Source organism: Vipera ursinii (assembly GCF_947247035.1).
Source record: "Vipera ursinii genome assembly, chromosome: 10".
NCBI lineage: Eukaryota > Metazoa > Chordata > Lepidosauria > Squamata > Viperidae > Vipera > Vipera ursinii.
Genome location: NC_139520.1, coordinates 15,954,351 through 15,966,200, shown reverse-complemented (window position 1 = coordinate 15,966,200; position 11,850 = coordinate 15,954,351).

The following is an 11,850-nucleotide window of genomic DNA, read 5'->3' as shown; positions in this document are numbered from 1 at the left end:
TGCTCAAGGCAGAAGACCATCCCAGTCAAATGCTTGCCCAATCTATTTTTGAAAAGCTCCAGTGATGGAGCTGAAGAAGTTTCTTGGATGAGAAGCGAAACGTCTTCAAAGAGGAAAAACAAGAAAGTCCAGTTGCCTCTTGAAAAAGCACCTGCAGTGATGGGTCACCAACAAGTCTGGGAAACATATTGTTCCACTCATTAATTCATTTTATCACTGCAATTCTGAACCCTACGTCAAAAGGTATCCACTAAGGATGTGCAAAATGTATCAGTCTGAGAAAATTTTTTATTTTTATTTTAATTCCATTTATATCCCGCCCTTCTCCGAAGACTCAGGGCGGCTTACAAGCTTAGCAGTAGCCTTCATTCTATGTATATGCCTGCTTATTAGGGCTTTTACACACACACACCCCGCAAGCGGCATTATTACAAAGTCAGCTTAATTGCCCCCAACAATCTGGGTCCTGCCTTTCTATGAGGTCAATCTCACCTTTTCAGGAAATGCTCTGGAAAAAAAAAATCCCAATAGCAGATCCTTCAAAATAATAAATTCTTTGTGATCAGAAGGTCGGCAGTTTGGCAGGTCGAATCCCGAGTGCCATGTAGCAGAGTGAGCGCCTGTTACTCGTCCCAGCTTCTGCCAACCTAGCAGTTCGAAAGCACATAAAAATGCAAGTAAAAAAATAGGGATCACTACAGTGGGAAGGTAACAGCGTTCCGTGCGCCTTTGGCGTCTAGTCATGCCGGCCACATGACCACGGAGACGTCCTCGGACAAGCAGAGATGAGCACTGGCCCCTAGAGTTGGAAATGACTAGCATGCATGTGCGGGGGAACCTTTACCTTTTTTACAATTCTGAATGGTGCTTTATAGATTTCGAACATTAAACAAAACAGACCCATTAAATTTTATACTCTTTGGGACACAGGCATGCTCACGTTTTCCTGGAGCTCTCAGCAAGTTGCCATTATTAATAATTATTGGTAACAGTTAATAACTTAGCCTCCCAAATAAAGAATTGTTTCAGCTCCTGGAGACATGATATCCATTCATCCCTCCTAGGAACTGAGGACGGATGACTTGCATTTCTTCTGCAACTTACATTTTGAGATGGTGCATCAGAAGTTCAAGCAAATGTTTATAATGGAGCTAAATTATACCTTTGTAGGAGCACAGCAGACATATCTGAATTGCTTTTTTTGTTATTAAAAAAATAAAATGTGTTAGAAAGCGAAGAACTGGTCCAATTGAAATTTTACTTATGCATTTTGTTAGTCTTTCTGCTTTGGGGGACGTCATTATTGGAGTGAAAATTAATCTTAGAATGCACTCAATATTTTAATTTGAATATTTCAGAAAAAGGCCAGAGACAGAAGTAAGAGTTCACCATCATCGTTCACCTTGTTAAAACTCTCAAATTGTGCAGAACGTAAAGAGATTTATTTATTTTAAACCTCCCTTAAACAGGTTGCCCACCTTAATGTGGAAGTTGGCTGTCTACAGCTAACCAAGACAGACATGCTTAAATCATTGAGGAATGTACGAAGAATAAAACAGAGCATTAAATGTACAGCATATAAAACACTTGCTGAAAACCATTAAGGCGAAGTGAATCAAAGGCAGGCCAGATGTTTTACAATTGCTCTTAAGGATATTCCAGCAATTTACATTTATTTATTTATTTTAGAAAAACATTTCTTTGGGGGTTTGTGGCCCACCACTTTGATCGCTCTCTTGATGGAAGAGAGAGAAGCACCTCTAATGGAGACCTGAATGGTTGAGAAGGTCCATATGGCTACAACTGACCCTTTAGTCTGCTTGGTTCCAAACCATCAAGAGCAGAGTGTCTCTGGATATTCTCAGTCACCCAGGTCATGGTTGTCACAAAAGGTGCTTTTTCAAGAGGCAGGTGGACTTCCTTTGTTTTTCTTTGAAGACATTTCACTTCTCATCCAAGAAGCATGGACGAGAGCTTGAGAGCTGAAGAAATTTCTTGGATGAGAAGCAAAACGTCTTCAAAGAAAAACAAGAAAGTCCAGTTGCCTCTCGAAAGAAACATCAAGAGCAGAGATTGAAACCCTTGATTGGAAGCGAAGCTTCCTTTTGCAAACGGCTTCCTGAATGTGTTTGGTCTTTCCTGGGGTAACATTCAATCACATGCTTTCTGTTTGGGGTTCTGTGCAAATTGATAGAAGTGAATGTTGCTGGAGAAGAAGCCGTGTTCTCCACAGCCATAACACAAGTGCTCATTTCGCACAGCCAGAAACCTTTGATAACTTGCCTCTTTCAATTTCAGCATGTCGACTTCACCTGCTGAACAATGTCGCAATTGCTGGATTAATTCTGGTTATCGGAGCTGTCAGCACTTCCATCAAATAGTGGCGGATTTCTCCTTCTTGTCTTGACCCTTTGACCAAACCATGATCACGGCAGGATCTCCAATCAAATAGCATTGAGATAATGTCTATGTGCCGGGGGCTCAAAAGGAGGAACACTTGCCTCCATCAAGCTGGATAGGATTAACAGGTTTATGCCTGCAAATACACCAAATAAACATCCATTTTTAGGGGGGGGAAACATTTCAGTGCAACCCATTCATTGATGATATGCAAAGATCAGTGCTTTGTTTTCTTAGCTGTTCCATTAATTGAGGAAATGGATTTGTTTTAACTACTGCTGGAATTTATAAATTGCTCCATCATAGAAATTAGCCTGCCTTATCAATATCTCAGGAGATATTCATATATAAACATGTAGCACATCCATTCAAGCACTATTTACCCCTGATGCAGTGAGGAAGGAGAAACACTACAGATAGGCTTTGACGTACGACTGCAACTGAGTCAAATTTCTGTTGCTAGGCAAGACCGTTGTTAAATGAGTTTTACCCCATTTTAAAGAATTTCTTGCCACGTGTGTTAAATGAATCACGGCAGCTGTTAAGTTACTGATACGATTGCTAAGTGAATCTGCTTCCCCCTTCAACTTTGCTTGGCAGAAGGTCACAAAAGGGGATCACATGACCCCAGGACAGTGCAACTGTCATAAATATGAGTCAGTTGCTAAACATATGTATTTTGATCACGGGGCCATGGGGATGCTGTAGTGGGCAGAAGGGTGAAAAATGGTCATAAGTGGCTTTTTTCACTGCCACTGAAACTTTGAAGGGTTACTAAATGAACTGCTGTAAGCTGAGGACGCTCTGTATTTACGTTTGCCTCAGCATCCAAGTGCCTATGCAAATTGGCTCAACCCTCAATGGCTTCCCCTTAATTTATTGAGCAGAAAGGTCTATAGTAGCATTTCCTTCTGTGATGGGGAATCTTGCTCCATCAAAATGCTTGCCGCAAAGGGACTACAGTTGTTCAGTGAAGAATCCCCTTTCAAGACTTCTGCTGAGTAAAATAAGGTCAGGTTCAAAGCTGATCTGTACAGGACACTGATGCTATGGCTATCCCAGGCAATTTCACTCTCGTCTACCCACAAACTTCCCCCATCAGTTTTACTGAATCAAATCAACGATTCATCAAGCTGACTATTGAGTTTGACGGACCACTGATTGGATTCAGGATAGCTGATGGGGATCATGAGTGGATGCACCCTCAAGTCAAGTGCAATTCTCGTTCATTACAAAGATATGCCATACAACTTCTTTGGCAATAGTATAGAAGCTGCATTTTTTTTTCAATTTTTTTTTCAACTTTCCAAAGCATCCTATAGCCCTGGGGTTCCCTGATGGTCTCTTAACCAAATAGTGACTAGCAATAGCACTTAGGCTTACAGTATACAACGCTTCATAGTGCTTTATAGCCCTCTCAAAGTGGTGTATAGAGTCAGCATATTGCTCTGGGTCAGCATACAATCTGGGTCCTCATTTTACCGACCTCAGAAGGATGGAAGGCTGAGTCAACTTTGAGCCGATCAGGATCAAACTGCTGGCAGTGGGCAGAATTAGCCTGCAATAGTGCATTCTAACCACTGTGCCACCACGGGTCCTATACCAAATCTTTCCATACTCAGATTAAATCAGCCAGTACTGAAATCTGCTCTGGGTGATAAGCTAGTCTACTACTAAACTGCCTTTCTATTTTCAGAACTCTGAACTAACATTGTATGGTTATAGTTTCCATTTGACTTAAATTCTTGACAGGAAAGGACAAATCAAATCGAATGTGACATAATCTGAACTATGTACTGGAGCTTTTGAGTGACCAAATCGAGTAATATTTGCAAATAATGTGGCATTTTCATGCACTTTTGCCTTCGTGCAGTTGGTTTTCACCTAAAACCAGGAGAAGAAATGAGGAATTATGGGAACTAAGTTCAAAGCAGGTGGGAGATGGAGAATTGGATTTACCCTAAAATAATGTATGAATTTGCTGCAATATTGGAATAGCTAGTCTTCACTGAAAATATGATAAAGCACCCTATGATCCTTGAATTGCATTGTCTCCAAGCTACTTTGCACAACCTTTGTAACACTTTCCTACTCTGCTACCGTTTAGTGATACATTTGCTAGAAATAGCGTATTATGATTTCTACTTTGGGAGGAACCAAATGAAAACTAGGCACAGTCCCAAAATAGATTTATATAGTTTTGAAAGAGAATCCGATCCATTCCCTTGATGACCAAAGATGAAACCCAGAAAATCCCAATTTGGTCCATGTCTCTAAAATGTCTCCATTCCTTCTGAATCTGTCGCACAACCACAGTAGTACTTAGCCTTCACTGGCTACAACCTTGGGCCTGCCTCTCCCAAAAGCTTGCTCACTGCTTGTTTAAATAGAAATACAATTTAAGAAAATAAGAATGTTAGAGCTATGCCAGTGCAGGTAAAAGATCTATTTAGCCTAGCCTGTCCTTTTGTTGTTGTTAGCTGCGAAGTCGTGTCCGACCCATCGCGACCCTATGGACAACGTTCCTCCAGGCCTTCCTGTCCTCTACCATCTTCTGGAGTCCATTTAAGCTCATGCCTACTGCTTCAGTGACTCCATCCAGCCACCTCCTTCTCTGTCGTCCCCTTCTTCTATTGCTCTCAATCTTTCCCAGCATTAGGCTCTTCTCCAGCGAGTCCTTCCTTCTCATTAGGTGGCCAAAGGATTTGAAGCCTGTCCTAAGCTTAGGCAAACAAGATGCTTATAAAGTAGAACAATCCTCTCCTATCATATTCTCTAGGAACTGACATTAAAAGGTGCCCAACAAAAGCATGACGTAATAAACGCAGAGTTAATATCACCACAGAGATTCCCACTCAACTGTTAGGAACGGAGGAGGCAGTTCCGTGTCCTTTGCCGGTGTCTCTCTTCCATAACTTCCTAATTTTAACATCCATTCATTGATCTCAGCCAGATACGTGGGCCTATTACATTACTGAAGTTGAGCCAGTTATCAGCCAAGTGTCCTTTAGAAGAGTTGGAAGTAGATTTCCCCAAATCCCAATAGATATATACCAGCTATGCTCTCTGTGACAATTTGTTCCAGCGTATGTGAAGGACTCTTTGTTGGGGAAGGCTGGACTGAATAAATGATAAGCAGCTCAGAGTAAGGATGGGTATAGAAGATCCCATCCATTGCTTCCTGTCCTGCCTTCAAGGTGCTTTGGAGAACAGGTTGACCTCCTCTTCTGCCACAAAGAAGAGGAGGGGGTGGTCAACCGATTTTCCAAAGCACCAGAAAGCAGGACAGGAAGCCACGGGTGGAAACTAATCAAGAAGAGAAGCAACGTGGAACCCAAGAGAAATCTCCTTGACAGTGAGAACAGTTAACCAGTGGAGAAGCTTTCCTTCAGAAGCTGTGGGTGCTCCACCAATGGAGGTTTTTAAGAAGAGACTGGACCGTCATTTGTCTGAAACGATACAGGGTCTCCGGCTTGAGCAGGGGGTTGGACTAGATGACCTCCCAGGTCCCTCCCAACTCTGTTATTCTGTTAGGTGGATAATGGTTCTTTTCAGCCCTTTCCAACTCTGTTATTCTATCATTCGATTTAAACTTTAAACCTTATTCAAGGAAGAGCCAGATGGGACATCAGAAAATAATAACGTCTCGTCTATTTTCCTGTCAATCAACAATCAAGCCTGGTACAATGCGGTGCTGGTTTCTAATTGCTCCAACGCTGAGCTAGGTTCCATCAGGATGGCAGGAGCGCTTAATGTCTCTTCTCTAGGTTATTTGCCACCTTCTGCTGTTTCCACTGCAGCTACCCTAGAGACAAGCAGTGGCGTTAATTAAGACATCACAATCTTAATGTTCACCCACCGGCTTCACTATATATTCAATTCCCAAAATAGATAAGCAGTTGCAAAAATTTCCATGCGTTTACATGATGTCTTTCCAAGCAGTTCACTTTCCATTATTATCATTTACATGGCTGTAATTTAAGGTGTCCTCCAGGAAAATAATGCTTTTTTTAATTTTATTTTTATTTTATTTTGATGCACGGAAAACAGAGAAAGGTAGACTTTTGACGCTTGACAGAAAAAGGTCAGGAATCAAAGAAATGTCATTATTCTGGTCAGGGATAAAGTCGGAGTGTTGAATCTCCTACAATCTCAAAGCGTCCAGGTAATCCTTGATTTATGATCCCAATTAGCAGCATTTCTGTTGCTAAACGAGGTGGTTGTTAGGTGAATTTTGCTCCATTTTACAACTTCTCTTGCCACAGTTGCTAAGTGAATCACTGTAATTCTTAAGTTAGTAACATGGCTGTTAAGTGAATCTGGATTTTACAAACTTTTTTTTGTCGTGTCTGCCTAAGCAAACCACTCTGGTGGTTTGGTCACAAAATGAAATCCAGCTTCCCGTGTTGACTTTGTTTGTCAGAAGCCAGCTGGGAAGGTCTAAAATGGTGATTACGTGACCCCAGGATGCTGCAACTGTCACAAATATATGCTGGTGTCTGAATTTTAATCAGCTGACTGTGGGATGTGATCATGGTCGTAAGTCGAGGGTCACTTGTAAGTCCCTTTTTTTCAGAGTTGTTGCAACTTTGAATGGTCACCAAACAAATGGTTGTGAGTCGAGGACTACCTTTAAAAGCAGAGAAGATCTGCTCTTGTTTTCCTTAGCTTTGTTTTTTAAATATGCCTTTTCGATTCAGACCCCAGAAGGGGTCACTGAGCCTATTAAGATACTGTAGCAACAGCACTTAGACTTATATACCGCTTTGCAGTCCTAAGCAGTTTAGCATATTTGTCCCCAACAATCTGGGTCCTCATTTTACCAACCTCGGAAGGATGGAAGGTTGACTCAACCTTGAGCTGGTCAGGATCGAAGTCCTGGCAGTGGGAAGAGTTAGATTGCAATACTGCATTTTAACCGGAAGGAAGGAAGGAAGGAAGGAAGGAAGGAAGGAAGGAAGGAAGGAAGGAAGGAAGGAAGGAAGGAAGGACAATAGCACCAGCACTTAGACTTATATACCGCTTCACAGCCCTCTCTAAGCAGTTTACAGAGCCAGCATATTTGCCCCCAACAATCTGGGTCCTCATTTTACCCACCTCGGAAGGATGGAAGGCTGAGTCAACCTTGAGTTGGTCAGGATCGAACTGCCGGCAGTGAACATTGATACTGCATTCTAACCACTGCGCCATCAGGGCTCTTAATTCTCTGTATCTGATTCAAGGAATCCTAAATTGCAATTGGTGAGTGCAAACTTCCAGACCTGCCTCCAATGCCTCAACCCATTTCTGAACCAGGAAAAAAAATCCTCTTTCTTTCTTTTACAATAAAGTTTATGACGTAGCCAACGTATCAGTGAGATATTAAACAGAATTCAGCATGGTTTGAATTGTGCTTCTTCTTTTTTTTTCATGAATGATGCCTGGATGAATGGACTCACAGGAACAAATCCAGAGCCAGAAATGTATAGCGTGACTATATATAGCTCAGTGCAAAATATTATGACTACCTTCGGATAAAATGTACACCTGCTGTTTTTATGCCATACGCGTTTCATATACACTGAGTACTGCAGTCCAAACTCTGCAGGTAGGTGGAAGGAACTAAGGGAGAGGGAAAAAAATCAAAAGCAGCTCAGTCTTTTTACAGTTGCTGTAAAATCATACAGTAACCAAAGAGCATAACAAAAAAAAACTTTGGAATTGACCTTATCTGGACGTAGCCGGGTGCAGACAACCTGCTGCCCTTATAACATTCATTTGCAAGTTATAATCAAGTCTCTAGTAAAAGTAATTTGCTGTTTCTTTAGCCACCTGCTGGGGATGGGGCAGGGCAGAGAGAGACATCAAAAAGGATAACAAGAATGGAATAATCAAGGACAACAGGATGCTAGAGATAAAATAGGTATCTCCACCTGCCGGTCGTCCCAGGTAGACCACATCAGATAAGCGAATTCTAGCTTGTTATAAGACTACAGTAACAGATGCTTGATGATGCCATTTTCCCGTCCTCTCTTTTACAGCCTGAGAAATTAGGAAGTTTCCTTTCTGAGTTGCTTTCTCTGCCCATTATGCAGCTGTGGGTTATGTTGTCCCTTATCTGACCATTTGACTGACTATTCCACTCCCACCCCACTTCCAAGGTTGTTCCCACACCCTGTAGGAGAAGACCAGGCTGGAGCCCTGAGGAAGAGGTCAAATGTGTCATCAGTCTCGAATCCCTTCACGCCCACAAAAGATCGAAGTCCAGCTTACTTTGAATTCTGTTGACTCTTTAACTACTGCCAATCTGCTTTGACCGTTAGTAGTTCAGATTCTTGTCGGGAGCTTTAGAGTACCATAAACCTATATATTCATTTGAACCGCCTGGACTCCTGATTTCCTGTGCTCGATGCATCCCGTGACATCTCCCACCTGTTTCAGCACCACAATTGTCAGCTCTAGCAGCCTTTGAAAATCTATTTCTGCGGGAGTGTTGTTTATTCTTAATTAAATCTAGCAGTCCCTTACCGGTAGTCCCTGGCATATCTCTCAGAATCCCAGGAGGATGACATGAACAATGTAGCTTTTTCCCATGCCTTGTCCCTCATAGCTAAGATTCAGAGGTGGCTTGCCTTTGTACATAGAGAACTTGGGGCCAGTTGGTGTTAATTATTTATTATTTATTTATTTATTTATTTATTTGGATTTATATACCGCCCCTCTAGTTATTCTTCCTTGAATTTTTCTAATCTTTTCTTTAAAACACACACACACACACACACACACACACACACACACCACCCATAGCCAAGATCATCAGCATAACTTTTGGCAGTGTATTCTGAAAGTCAAGTAGATATCATATAAGCATTCATTGAATCAAATCACGGAATATTTCATTAAAATGAAAAGAACTGCACCATCATCAGTTTCCTGGGGACCAAAAAGCAGGCGAGAGCAAAAAGAAATCAATAGGGATGAAACCACTTTCTCTTGAAAATAAAGATGGAACTCGTCTAACATTAGATGCTATTGCCTTTGTTTATTGTCTTTCTAGAGCCAAACTTTTCACCGATATGGAAGAAAAATCTGTGTGTGTGTGTGTGTGTGTGTGTGTGTGTGTGTGTGTGTGTGTGTGTGTGTGTTGCCATAACCCAAAAGCAGGTGGGATTTTTAGATAGAGATAGAGAGATAGAGATAGAGATACAAAGAGAGAGAGAGAGAGATCACTAGATACAGAGCTAGATACAGACCAAGAGAGCAACAGAAAGAGAGATGAAAGAGATAGAGATAGATAGATAGATAGATAGATAGATAGATAGATAGATAGATAGATAGACAGACAGACATAGAGATAAATAGAGATAGAGCTGGGGAAAAGGAGGTGAGGAAAGAGGAGAGGGGAGGAGAGGGGAGGAGAGGGGAGAAAGAAGTGGGAAAAGGGGAAAGGAGGAAAAGGAGGAGGGGAGGGGGAGGGGAGGGGAGGGGAGGGGAGGGGAAAGGAAAGGAAAGGAAAGGAAAGGAAAGGAAAGGAAAGGAAAGGAAAGGAAAGGAAAGGAAAGGAAAGGAAAGGAAAGGAAAGGAAAGGAAAGGAAAGGAAAAAGGAAACATCATCACCAATATTTTCTTTATACTTCTAAACAGTGCTTTTTTTGTAAAAGAAAAAGGTGCCGGAACTCACACACGTCATACAACCCGCCTTGCCTACCCTACAAGGTTCCATCCAAAAAAGGTGCCGGAACTCCGTTCTGAGCGTTCTATGACAAAAAAAGCCCTGCTTCTAAAAGATTGGCTGATAGAAAAAGGTGATAACTTGCTTGCCATTCCTCTGGAATTTTACCTTGAACTTCCCCTACATCCAATTTCCCAAACCAACATTCTGAGTTGAGATCTTCCACAACTAGCAACGCAGAGCCTGCCTCCACAGGCAGCTGCCGCCCGTATGCTGACTCCCAGTTGAGCACCGAGGCACCTCACCTTTTAAAACCCACTGAAGCAAGATTGCTGGCCACAAAGCCATATCTCAGCATTTTCCCGCTTGACAGCCAGGCTCTGATATTTATGAAGAGGCTCTTCGTTGGTTGCGATGTTTCCCTCCTGCTGCAGTATGCTTGGGTGGTTATTTTTTTGCATAGCAGCTAGTCAATATGTTTCCCTTTGGTGATATAGTAAGTATTAGGAAGCAAATAACTGCAGGCAACTTTCTATAATAACTTGGGTAATAACAATATTGTCGGCTTAAAAAAACACACACACACACTTTGGGCCTGGAGCTTATTGTTTAATCATAACAAAAAGGCAGGGGAGGGGGACATAGATTTGCCAGGGTCTGGAGCTCACTTCCCCCATTTCTAATTAAATTGCTAGTAGCAGAAACAGATGACCTCGGCAAAGACGGGTTACAGAAATAATACTGTTCAGAGGAGCATGCTAAGCCTGACAATATGGGAGTCTTCCTGATTTCACTTTTCAGATCCTCCCATCCGAACAGGGCTCATTCTGGCTCTGGGTTTTACAGAGAAGGTGCAAATTACCCCTCTGAACCTCCTCCTTCTCCCCCCTCCATTATTGCTGGGAAGGTAGGTTCAACGGTTGTGCCCCTTCTTTGAATTGGTAGGCAGACAAAATAAAGCCCCCAAGTTACCACTTGGCCTACAAGTCTCTTCCTAGTTTTGCATGCCATCTTTAGAGTCTCAGATTGCTTGGGCAACGTTCCCGAATCTTGGCAGATTTAAGACATCTGGATTCCCAGAATTCCTCATCTAGGCTGAGAAGCAAGGTTCTAGATTACTGTTTCCCAACCCTGATAATGTGTGGACTTCAAATCCCAGAATTCCACGGCTGACGTGGCCATCGAGGAGAATTTAGGGAGTTGAAGTCCACTTACATGCACGTTTCCAAGGATGGGAAACACTATTCTAGAGAGTTCCTTTTCTCTGCGACAAAGCTATCCCTTTGAAGCTTCTCTGGATGCTTGTTGTGGTGCCTTCCTTATAGAGTGCGATCTATCCATGCATCTTCTCAGTTATTTTGCCACCCAGGCCAAAGGTAAGCAGCCAACCACTGGCAGGATTCAAACATGTGAACAACCGGTTTCTCTGTGTAGATGCCGCTTCTGGAAGTCCATTCTGGGCCTGGGCAACAAAAAATTAGCTACCGGTTCTGCTGAACTGCTTGTCAACCATGGTGGTTCACTTAATGCCACCACCAAAAAGTTCATCAAACTTTACAACTGTCACAAGTTAGGACCGTGATGGGCAGGCTCCATTAGGGCCATAACTCAAGGATTACCTGTATTTCTGTCAGGTTGAACAAGAAGTGTCAGGGGAAAAAAATATAGAATAACAGAGTTGGAAGGGACCTTGAAGGTCTTCTAGTCCAGGGGTCCCCAACCCCCGGTCCATGGGCCAGTCCTGGGCCGCGGCATGACAGCAACTGGTCCACACAAACAAGCAAAGCCCCATCCGTGAG